This window comes from Bactrocera neohumeralis, unplaced genomic scaffold (assembly GCF_024586455.1).
Source record: "Bactrocera neohumeralis isolate Rockhampton unplaced genomic scaffold, APGP_CSIRO_Bneo_wtdbg2-racon-allhic-juicebox.fasta_v2 cluster11, whole genome shotgun sequence".
In the NCBI taxonomy this organism is placed as follows: Eukaryota; Metazoa; Arthropoda; class Insecta; order Diptera; family Tephritidae; genus Bactrocera; species Bactrocera neohumeralis.
The window spans coordinates 12,155,499-12,166,514 of NW_026089624.1; the positions used below are offsets into that span (position 1 = coordinate 12,155,499).

The 11,016-nt window shown below is 37.3% G+C and overlaps 1 long non-coding RNA gene across 1 annotated transcript; it reads right to left on the bottom strand.

Moving 5' to 3' along the window:
- Window positions 1–311: 311 nt before the first annotated feature.
- LOC126765976 (uncharacterized) lies at window positions 312–3,277 on the bottom strand. Its single transcript, XR_007668675.1, has 2 exons — window positions 1,094–3,277; window positions 312–873 (listed from the first exon to the last, which is right to left on the bottom strand). It is a non-coding gene; the product is annotated as an uncharacterized LOC126765976 (long non-coding RNA).
- Window positions 3,278–11,016: the final 7,739 nt, after the last annotated feature.

The following is an 11,016-nucleotide window of genomic DNA, read 5'->3' on the forward strand; positions in this document are numbered from 1 at the left end:
TTTACTTGGAAGAGGGGTACTATTTGGATTGCAATCTTCCGTATTGACATATATGTATATGCAGATTGACTGAGACAAATTTGATCATTTTTTCTATCAATTTTTATACCAATGAAATATCGTATTTCATGTAAGTCGGTCATTTGGAATGTATTTAAAATATAAGTTTTAAATTTAGACATTGTTTCGGAATTACTGGTGGAAATTATTACATCACCAACATATAATAGTATACTCATATTTTCATATATATCTCCTTTATCTAAAATATATATACTTTAGTGCACTTTCGAATATTTCAAACCAACATCTTGTAGCTTGCTTAAGGCCATAAATAGCTTTATTTAGTTTACATACTTTATTTCCATCGTACTGGGTTAAACCTTTTACTACCTATGTATTAGGGATATCATTTAAACATATTTGGTATTCATAAGACATTTTTCTAAAAATCTATATGATAATTTTGGTTCATCTTTAATCCTCTCACTACTCACTCTAACTTGTTCTTGATTTTCAATTTCTATTATATTATCACCAGTTTCAACAACAGGATCGGTATTCTCGAGACAAGTGGAATTTTTATTTTAGTTTTCACCAGACTTCGAATCCATTGATTCACTAATTTCCTGCAATGGAAAATCCGACTCTTCATTCTCTTCAATTGGAGAATCATTACTTTGGTTAAAATCATCATGTTTTACCGCAGAATCATTTTCATTAAAGTCATAGATTTTATGCTCCTTTCATCCACCACTACATCTCTAGCTGTCATAAATTTTCTCGATTCCTCATTCCACAATTTATAGCCATTTGGCTCATACCCGACAAGTATAGTTTTGATAGATTTCTCGTCAAATTTTCGTTTTCGCACTTTATTTAGTGTATATACGGGGTGATCGACGATATGCCAAATAAAATGTGTACGGGTTCAATTTGATTATATTTGAATAAATATAAAATACTTATGTATATGTATGTGTACGGGTTAATAAGTACAATTGGGTGAGTATGTGTGGATGTGTATAATTGTATGATAATGTATAAAACTAATTATGATTATACTTAATCTAATTATAAATTTATGGGTAACCTGATGTGGTTGAGCTTTTCCCGCGTTGAGAAGATGATTCTGTTGTTGTGATTGCTGCTAATTGTTGCTGCTGATACTGCTGATGCTGCTGTGGTTGTTATTGCTGCTGATATTGCTGCTGCTTTTGGCGCCTATGTGTCCGTCCGCTATGGTGATTCGTTTTATTGTGTCTTTTTGTTTCGTTGGGTGCTTCGCTGTTATGTTGGCGCTGTTGGGTGTTTTTTGCATTGTCCTCTAATTCGTATTTAGACGAGTTAGGAGGACAATGCAGGGATGTGTTCATTTGGTATGAACATCCCGGCCGCCTTGCAGTGTCTGCGAATAAAAAGATTTTTAGATCTATTTTGAATTGGGTAAATGACTAATGTTATGAACGGGTTGGAGGTATACTTGGGTTTTAAATCGCACAAGCACCGGTTAAAGTCCAACCGAGTGCGGTGTTTTGTGCGATCACGGTGCTGTTATCGGGGTTGAATAAGCCGGGTTTCATCAATCTTGGGTAGATGTCAGCTCCCAGTTCCAACATAATTTTGTCGTCTTTCCAGAATGTAGGGTCGGCTAGGACTAAGTGGTCGAACTTCTTAATAATTTCGCCACTTAAGTCACGATTATAGGGTCGGGTCGGTAAATCATGCGTCAAAAGGCAGTTAGCTTCGACGTGCCAGTCGGAATCAGTTAATGATCCGATTACGACTTTACATATACGATACGAGTCGAGGTACGTTTTCGGTAACCTCAGACTCTGGACCAGTTCTGACGCAATCATGGTCACTTTTCGGGTCGGGTTTATTATGGCTCGTATTTTGTGCCATTTGCCATCGTGTTTCACTTTGACCATGACGGTTGGGACGAGGGTCGGCTTGGCCAGTAACGTGGGTAGATCCTCTTGTCCGTGTAATCGCTTTTTGCCTTTTGCTGTTTTCTTTTGCTCTTCGCAAAACAACCTGGGGTGTCCATGTAGGGTTGAATGGTGTTCCCCGTTACACGTGGCACATCGTTTTTTACTTGTGCACTTTTGGGTGGAATGCGATCTGGCCAAGCAATTGACGCAATACTTAAGTTTAATGACTGCGTCAAACTTTTCGCTAATGTTCATTATGGTGAATTTTGAACACGTTACCAGTCGATGGTCTTTTTTACACAATCCACAGGCGACGTGTTTGTGCGTTCGCTTTGATGAACGGCTGATAGTACGCCGGGCTGTGCGATGGGTACTTCCTCGTTCTTCTCTAATAGAGGAATGGCTGATGGTACGTCGGGCCATGCGATTCGTATTTCCACGCTCCTCTCGAATGGGGAAAGGGTCGCTTTAAAGCGATGCAGGCGTCTTGCCAAGGTTCCTTCGTCGGAGAGTGGGCTGATGCTACGAGTCGAGCTGAGGGATCGCACAGTGAATGTGGGGCTGCTTTGGCGCCTGCAAATGGACTTCGTACTGCTTTGAGGGGCCATGTCACTATAAGGAAATAAGATTAATTATTTGGTAAAGTGACTATTTTGGTTATTGGGCGGGTAATTATTCCCTGAGAGGTACGTATGTCAACTATTCTTGTTTTGTTGTCTGCACCGAGATACGTTTTTTCGATGCGACCAAGTCTCCACTCATTTGGGGTAGAGTTTCTTGGCGTATAACTACCATATCGTTAACGTCTATGTTGCGTTGAGGGTATTTCCACTTATATCTTTTGTGGAGTTCTTTCAAATATTCTTCTTTCCATCGTTTGCAGAAGTGTTGATGGAGTATCTTCAGTTTCTGCCATCTTTGTGCGATGCTTAGATGTGCATCTTCTAAGTTGGTTTCTGCTGGGATTAATAAAGGGGTACCTATTAAGAAATGACCTGGGGTTAAAGGTTCTAAATTTGTTGGGTCTTCACTTAATGGGCTTAAAGGGCGAGAATTTAAGCAACTTTCGATTCGGGTTAAAAGGGTTGCTAGTTCATCGAAAGTGAATTTCTGGTTCTGAGACACCTTTCTGAAGTGGCTCTTTAAACTTTTCACTCCTGCTTCCCAGAGTCCACCAATGTGTGGAGCTCCTGGAGGATTAAAGTGCCAGTTGATGTTTTGGTGTGCTTCACTAGTTGTTGAGTTGAGTTTTCAATGATTTCATGAATTCTCGCCGATCTTTAATTAAAAGTTTAGACGCTCCATTGAAATTAGTTCCATTGTCCGAATAGAGATCGGCGGGACATCCGCGCCTGGAAAAAAAAAAAATCGTGCGAATGCGGCCATGAATGCGTTGGTGGTGAGATCACTTACTGGCTCTAGATGTATTGCTTTGGTTGCAAAACAAACAAATACGCATACATAACCTTTTGTGATCAGACATGCTCTGCCGGTGTAATTTTTTATGTCATAGGGACCGGCGAAATCGATTCCTGTTGCTGCGAATGGACGGGTTAAGGTGGTACGTTCTGCGGGTAGTGCTACCATAATCTGAGTAGTGTTGCATTTTTTGTGCAAAACGCAAGTTTTGCACTGATGAATGGTAGACTTGATGAGGGTTTTCAACTTCGGTATCCAAAATTCCGAACGCATAAGTCGTAAGACTAGCTGGTTGCCGCCATGAAGGGTTATTAGATGGGTAAATTGGGTGAGTAGTTTGGCTAATCGACTGCTATAGGGTAATATAATCGGATAACGCTCGTTGTATGATAATGCCGCTGAATTGCTCAACCGACCATTAACTCGCATTATTCCTTTGGGATCGATTAAAGGGTTTAGTGTCAAAATTGTACTTTTTTTGGGTATGCTGGTTTTCTGGGTTAAGGCTTCATACTCTTCTTGGAAATACTTCTTTTGGGATAAAATAATTAGCTTCGTGCGGATAGTGTTGAACTCCTCTGGAGTTATTTCCAACGTCGTGTATAACTGTTGTGTTTTATTGAGTGACGCATTCGAACAGAATCGTAACAAATATGCTACAACTCGAATGGCTTTGGGTAAGGACGAGAGTCTATCCAGGATGTCCTCTTGTGTTGTGTTCACGAAGGTCTTGATCGGCCGGAGTTCCAGTGTTGTATCGCTTGATTTTTTGGTAACTGGCCAGTGTATTGGGTCGAGTGTTAGCCATTGGGGTCCGTGCCACCAGAGGTTATTATTAACCATTTCCAGAGGTGTGCTTCCGCGAGTAGCTAGATCTGCTGGGTTGTCTCGACTTTCGACGTGAGTTCAATTTTTGGTTCCAACCTTTTCTGCGATTGTGGCAATTCGGTGGGATACAAAGGTTGTCCATGTACATGGGGGTTTGCTAAGCCATGAAAGAACAATTGTGGAATCCGTCCAAAGGTGAGTACGGTATTGAGTTATACTTAATTGGGGTAGTGTTGCATCCACGAGATTCGCCAGAAGAACTGCTCCGAAAAGTTCTAGCCTTGGTAATGATATAGTTTTTATTGGGGCCACACAAGTCTTGGATACCAAAAGGCTTGTCCAGGTATTTGCGTTTGTAGAAACACTGACATATAGGGCTGCTGCGTAGGCCTTTTCAGATGCGTCAGAGAATCCATGAAAATTGATGATCGCCGATGTCGAAAAGTGGGTCCATGGAGGAATTTCAATGAGATTTAGGGAATCGTAGTCCTTTATGAATATTTTCCATCGATGGAGGGTTAAGGGTTTCAGACATTCATCCCAATCGGATTTATCAAGCCATATCTGTTGCATTATTATTTTTGCTGTGACTACAACAGGACTGAGCCAACCAGCTGGGTCAAACAATTTTGATATGATCGATAGTACTTCTCTTTTAGTATATGACGTTTTATCCTGAATAGGGTTGATGAGAAAAAAGAAAGCATCTTTTTTTGCATTCCATCTGATTCCTAGTGTTTTTGTGTTATTGGATTCTGGTAAACTGAGTGAGTTGGTATCCAATAGATGTTCTTGTGGGATTCCAGATAAAACTTTTGGGTCATTTGAGGTCCATTTGCGTAGAGCGAATCCTGCGGACTTTAAAGATGAAGTGAGTTCATCTCGTGCCAATATCGCTGTTGGTATGTCATGTGCTCCTGCAAGTTCATCATCAACATACATTCCGTTTCGAAGTATCTCTGCTGCCAGTGGGTGGGTTCCTTGTACATCATCCGCTAATTTGAGGAGGGTACGGATAGCTAAAAATGGAGCACAGTTAATACCAAACGTAACAGTTTGTAATTCAAAATCTTCTATAGGGTCGTTAGGGGATTTCCTAAATAAGATTCTTTGAAACGGAGTGTATCTGCTTTCAACGAGTATTTGACGATACATTTTTTGGATATCTGCGTTGAATACGATTCGAAACATTCGCCATTTTACTACTAGGATTACGAGGTCTGCTTGTAGAATGGGTCCAGTATGTAGTACATCATTGAGGCTGTTCCTGTTCGAGGTGGGGCATGAAGCGTTGAATACCACTCGCAGTTGAGTCGTTATGCGATCCGGTTTGATGACTGCGTGATGTGGCAGATAATACGTTTTCGTATTATCCGCAGGGTCGTATTCAACTTTGGTCATATGACCGAGTTCCAAATACTCGTTGATGGCCTTTTCGTATTCCGCTTTTATTTCGGGTTTTCTCGACAATGATTTTTCATTTCGAAGAAATTGAGCTAGAGCTATGTGTCTTGAGTTGCCCAATTCTATGTTTTCCGGGGTTTTAAAGGGTAATGTTACCACATAGCGCCCATCTGAGTTTCTGTGGGTCGTATTTTTATAAATTTGCTCACAAATTATATCTGAAGTTGATGGAACTTCTTCAACTTCCCAAAATTGTGTGAGCAGCTTGTCTGGGGTCATCTTATTGAAAAATGACATTATTGAGGGTGATAAGGGTTTTTCTGGTGTGGGTCCGGATAAAATCCATCCGAATTCCGTTTCTTGGGCTAGAAGGGTCCCGAGTACATTTTTCCGTACACCACTGAGAATTATTTGTTGGTACAGGTCACTTCCGATCAATATGTCTACTGGTCTGGGTTTATAAAAGTGAGGGTCAGCTAAGCTAAAACCGAAATCTGTATTAGAGATGATCGAATTAAGTGAGTGAGTGGGTAAATTATCGGTTAAAGTTTTTAAGATAAACACATGTGTTCTTATCTTAAACTCCTTTCTTGTTGATGAACGAAGGGTGAGTTCACAAATTTTGGAGGGTGTTGCCGGAACGGTGTTGTTCAATCCTGTCACTTGTGCATTTTTCCTGAATGTGGGTATGTCCAATTTTCTCTGGAATTTCCCTGAAATAAAAGTGGCTTCCGACCCGGAGCCGACTAATGCGCGAGCTGTGAATATTTGCCCTTTGTATAAAACTTGGACTACAGCAGTACCTAACAAAATCTGCTTCCCACTGAAGTTTTGAGGGTCTTGGGTTTTATTATTAGTGGACTGTAAGAGGGTTGTGTAGGCTTGCGGATTGGTATTGGTATTAAGGGTCTGGGAGGCACTACTGCTGTTTGGGTCAAGAGGTGGGTTTGAAGCTCTTGATCCTTGCGGGGGGGATTGGGAACGGGTTGGTGTATCCCTATGCAGAAGTGTGTTATGTTTCTTTCAGCATATACAAAATTTGCTCTTGCAATCTCTGAAACTGTGAGATAATGCAAGCCACGTTGCGAAAAGAATAACCATTACTTTTTACTGTTATTTATTCGGGTCTCAACATTCATTTGTAAAAACTTTGGGCATTCTCGAATTGAATATTGTGTTCTACAAAGCTTGCAACTTTCAATGTCTTGAGGCTTTTTTGAAAAGTTGTTGCCTCTAACTGGGTGTGCACTAGCGTGTGAAAAATCCAGGGTCGATAGTTCCGGGAAACATTAGCAAAATGTGCTAGGAATTGCTTTTTCCTTTTCTATAAGATCCAAAGTCGGTTTGGGTTACTGGAACGGGTTCAGTTAGATTTCCTACTGCTTCCAAAGATTTATAGCGATGAGTGAGAAACGCATCGAAAGTTCTCCAGGATGGTATTTCCGAGTTATCTTCTAGGGTGTCCTCGAATTGACGAAGTAGGGCTTTGGGTAGTTTCAAACCGCATAAGAGTATTAAGATGGGGTCCCAGCTACTGGTGTCTATGTACACGTTGTGCAGGTTTGTGAGACAATTGTTGACGGTCTTCTGAAGGTGTTTAATCGCGCTTCCACTTTCTCCGCAAAATATAATGAGTGAAATTTCGAAGAACGAAAAATTTCCTAATGGGTCTTATGAAATTTTTCCTACCGGGTCTGTTTTTTGCTTGCTCACACTGCACTTGCAGTCAACGTTATTTTGTTGTTAGTTGAGCGGGTAATGCAATAAACATATATACGCGTAGGTACGGGTGGGTGCCAAAGCAACGCTACTTGGCTCTCAAAATTATATGCGTATGTATGTATGTCAACGGGTAAGGTGCAAAGCGGAATATGGCAATAACAAAGTTAGCAAATACTTTGTGCTTAATACCGGTTAAGCAAAAGATTTACTTTGGAATAGAGTATTAATTTTGTTATTGTTTCACTTTGCCGTTTTTATTCCGATTTGCACCAATTTATATATATCACTATATTTTAAATAAATTTGAGTTTGGGTACTTACAATTTTTCCACGTATGGGTTTGATGATAAAGTGGATGATTGGGTGGGTGAATATCCTGAAGATGGTGGTTGTTGGGTAGGTGAATATTAATCCGGAGGATCCAAAATACGGTTGATTGGGTGGGTGAAAATATGTACTTATGTGCACAAATCCTGATGATCCGAAATCCTTTTCCAAACGATGATTAATTGGGTGGGTTTATTTTATTAGGCGGAAGATCCGGCTCGAAGGACCAAAATGTCGGGGTGATCGACGATATATTTGCCGGTGTGCCAAATAAAATAAAAACTATTAGAACTCGGGTAACAATTCAATTTGATTATATTTGAATAAATATAAAATACTTATGTATATGTATGTGTACGGGTTAATAAGTACAATTGGGTGAGTATGTGTGGATGTGTATAATTGTATGATAATGTATAAAACTAATTATGATTATACTTAATCTAATTATAAATTTAAACCTGATGTGGTTTTTTCCCGCGTTGAAGATGATTTTTGTTGTGATTGCTGCTAATGCTGATACTGCTGATGCTGCTGTGGTTGTTATTGCTGCTGCTGCTGCTTTTGGTGCCTATGTGTCCGTCCGCAATAGTGATTCGTTTTATTGTGTCTTTCTATTTGTGGTTCGTTGTTATATTGGCGCTGTTGAGTGTTCTTTGCATTGTCCTCTAATTCGTATTTAGACGAGTTAGGAGGACAATGCAGGGATGTGTTCATTTGGTATGAACATATGTATTTACTGTCGACTCAAATATCTTTAGATATTTTAATATTTAGTGGAGCACCGTAAGTCGGAGTCCAGGGCCAGTCAATGAATCTTTTCAAAACTTTGGAAATGTATGTATTTTTATTAGTGTATAGAAAAATGTTAAAAAAAAATGTTTTGTGCGATCTCAATTTGTTTAAAACTCAATGAAGATTTTATCAAACCTTACCACTGGTGGGGGGAAATGAAAAGGCCTTCACTGAGCTGAGAATTATTTCATTCTTTTTATTTTATGTTGCTAATATGCGGGAATATACACCCGTCTTACAATTATTATTTTTATGTTGTCAATATTCGGGAATATACACCCGTCTTACAATTATTTTTGTTCTAATTTGCCTGTATTTTGAACAAGGCTTTTTTGTATATTGCCTGATTTTAAATACAGGACTTTTTGATTTTGGCCGAGCTCTTCATCCGGCTCGAAGGACCAAAATTTTTGAATTATAACATCAAACTGTTTGATTTGTAAGATCAAACTTTTGAACTCAAAAAAGATTATTTATTCCTTACCTCTGGTGGGGGGAAATAAAACGACCTTCGTTGAATGTGAAATATTTCATTCTGATTTTATTGTTAATATTGTACACCTTATATACTATTTTAAGTCTTACTTATCTAGTTAAATATATGTGTATATGTTTATATGTATTGCAGCATATTGTTTATCGCTGCTTGACATGGGGTTATTTTTGATACATTTTAATACATGTGTGTGTGTGTCTAAGGCACTTGAGATTTTTGATGAAGAATACGGATACAATAACCACCATAAGGGTTGTTTTTCTGTATTGTATTCTTATTACATATTTTTTCTTTTATTTTGCTGCATTGCATGTAAATGCATTATGTATCTATGTATATATTAATATATAAATAGATATTTATATTTAGTATAATTTCGGCTTTGCATATAAATAAGCATGTTCAATGATATTTGAACACAATTTTTTAATTATTATTATAAATAATTATTAATTCTTTGGAGTTTTCTTTGCTTTATAATAGTTTAAAATTATATTTTAAAAAGAAGAGCTATTACAAACTTGATCTAAGTTCTTAAGGGGCTGCAGGTATAAAAATGATGGTCGAGGAGGGGAATAGAGGGGACAACAGCAGCTGTTGAGTGTTGTTAATGCGGGCCCTAACAGAATGGTACACGTTGCAACGTGCAAGGCTTAATACGTAGCTGTTGTTGTTCGGTCCGAGAAAAAATAATTTCTAATTATTGTTTATGTACAATTGATATATACATATATTATTGTGCAGTGAGCGTGTTAAAAATTAATAACTGAACATTACTGAGTTTTACTGAAAATTATGTGTTTGAAAATAGTGGCACAGATAGTAAGTATTTATTTTTAATTTACATTACATGCTTTTCAAAACAATAGTGAATACTCAATCGTATATTTTATAATAGATCGATTTTGAAAGTTAGAATGTAATAGTAAAATTTAATAATATAAATCATTCATTATGATATAAAGGTTAGTTATTAATATTAGTAATATTTGTTGTTACAGCTTGGTATAAAAATGGGTGAACCATCGAATAGTGATAATAGGGGTATTCAGACCGAAACCTGTTAATTTGGTAATTCGTTAGTTGATACTTCGTTAAAAGGCTTCGTTAACTGTGAACATACTTTTTGCTCTACCTCTGTAGTATGGTAAATTTTATTCCGAAATAGCTGATTCAATTTCATTAAAGAGTTAAAATGCCTCAACAAAGTGCAAAATCAAAAATTGTCTGTCATTATTTGAAAATTATGTGGAGCAGATCAAATTTATTACTGGTAAGTACTGTAAATTGATGTACAGAGGAGCATGAAACTAACTTTCAAATTATTTCAAGACATATTCAGTGAAGATGAAGATTTGGTAGAGGATACCATTGACGAGGAGTATGATGATTTGCTCATTACACTAAATTATGATATTTTAACCACAATGGATGACAATCGGTTCCGTCAAATGCTGCGTGTAGACCGAACTCAATTTACTCATTTATTGACCCTCATATTAAGTGACGAAGTTTTCAAAAAATGTAGTGGCAAGCAATTCGCGATTGATATACAGCTAGCTGTTGTTCTATATAGAATGGATACTAGTATACTGCATTCTTCACAATATACTTCTTGATAACAGTGAAAATAAGAATTTCAACGAGAGTACAAACGAAGACATTTATGAAGAAGAAGTGGAAGAAACGATCTCAAATAGCTTTGAATTAAAAAGGCAATCGATATATCATCTTATGTTTCCAAATACTGTTTAATTAAATTAAAAATTACAATTAAATCTATAATTCATTTTTCTTTTTTATATATGTACATATAAAAAGTTGTATCACTTCAAGATATCACATTTAGATACATTTGTACATTCTTAAAAATTATTAAACATAGCAATGACGTATAAAATTCATTCTTATAAGACATTTATGAAAAAGAAGTGGAAGAAACGATCTAAAATAGCTTTGAATTAAAAAGGCAATCATTATATCATCTTATGTTTAAATCTTTTAATTAAAATTAAAATTAAATTTAAAAAAAAATTTTTTTCATTTTTTTTATATGTAAAATAAAAAGTTTATCCCTTTAAGATATCACAT